The following is a 1624-nucleotide window of genomic DNA, read 5'->3' as shown; positions in this document are numbered from 1 at the left end:
AACAAACAACAACAACAAACTTTTTTCCTTTTTTTTTTTTTTTAAACTCGTGCTTTGTAATTTATAAAGAGAAAAGATAACTCGTTTTATAATCTTTTCATCGGAAATAATAATAATAATAATAATAAAGAAAGAAAGAAAAGTCTATAATACACAACAAAACTTTTTGTTGTCTGTATTTTTCGGTGTTTCTCTCCTAAATTTTGCTAAACTTTTCTTCTTTTTTTTTTTTTTTTTTAGTCAAACTTTTCGTTTTTAATTAAACAAAAAAAAAAGAAAAGAAACTCTTTCGAGGTATTTTAAAGAAAATTTTTTTTTTATTCTCTAACCTCACCCTTCCCCTCCCTTCCCCTTCAAAAAAAAAAAAAATTCTTTAAAATAAATAAATAAAATAATTAATATCGGGAAAAAAAACAAAACGACCGAATTAATTTAAAATCCTTCGAATCCTTGATCATTTTTATCATCATCATTATTATTATTATCATCATTATCATTTAATTCCGGTTAAAATTCACGTAATCAATAATGCATTAAACTAGGTCACTAAACATTTAAAATTTAACTCAGGTGCCTTTTTGTGATACATGCGGTCAAAATTTTTATTCGGAAATTTTTTATTTATAAAAAAAAAAATAGAAAAAATTTTAATTTACGAAATGGTTTTCTTCCCCTTTCTTCCCTTTCTCCCCTTTCTCCTCTTCCTCCTCTCTCCTCCCTTCATTTGATTTAAAGCGACATTTATATATATAAAAAAAGTATATATATCCTTATCAGTGTTATCACTCTTTGATAAATATTTCATGTGCGTGGGAATTAATCAACATTTACACCAAGTTTATTCATCCTTTTAAAAAAATAAAACTTTAATTATTATTATTATTATTATTATTCGTTTTAAAAAAATTTGTTTTATCATTCAAATATGCGTAAATGATAATAACAATAATTTTCCGTCGTTATTAAAAAAAAAAATGTCGTCACGATAAACGGCGAAATGTTTTTTTTTTGCGCGCGGAATCATAAAAATAATAATAAAATTACCGAGAAGTGTTTTTAATTCAATTTAATTTTTTTATTCGGCTACGTGACGTCATATCGATACGTCACAATTTGAAAAAAAAATAATGATAATGATAATATAGAAAATTGACGGGAAAAAGTTTTTAATAATTTTCTTTCCGTTCCTCTTAATAAAATCCGGTAAAACTTGACAACATTAACAAAAAAATAAATGAAAGAAAATCCGTTTAAGTAAAATAAATTACTTTTACGTTTTTGTTGTTGTTGTTTGTTGTTCCTGTTGTTGTTTGTTAATATTAAAAAAGATTTGTTCGTTTTTAATCCGATAGACTTTTTAATATCAATAATAATAAATTTAATAGTTTGTTATATAAATAAAATTTCATTTCTAATTTTTTTCTTTTCAAATTAATTTTTCGCGACGGCCCGTGCGCGTAATTTTATCATCATCATCATCATCATTATTATTATTATTATTTGAAATAATATATCGAAACGAGAAATTTTGTGTTTAAATAAAACAATAATAATGATAATAGGTTCATCGTATACTCTTAAATGTAATAATTTTATTGAAAAAGTAGTTGTCGAAACGATTTTA

This window comes from Pediculus humanus, genomic scaffold, assembly GCF_000006295.1.
Source record: "Pediculus humanus corporis 1103172107866 genomic scaffold, whole genome shotgun sequence".
NCBI lineage: Eukaryota > Metazoa > Arthropoda > Insecta > Psocodea > Pediculidae > Pediculus > Pediculus humanus.
Note: the sequence above shows the minus strand (reverse complement) of the source record.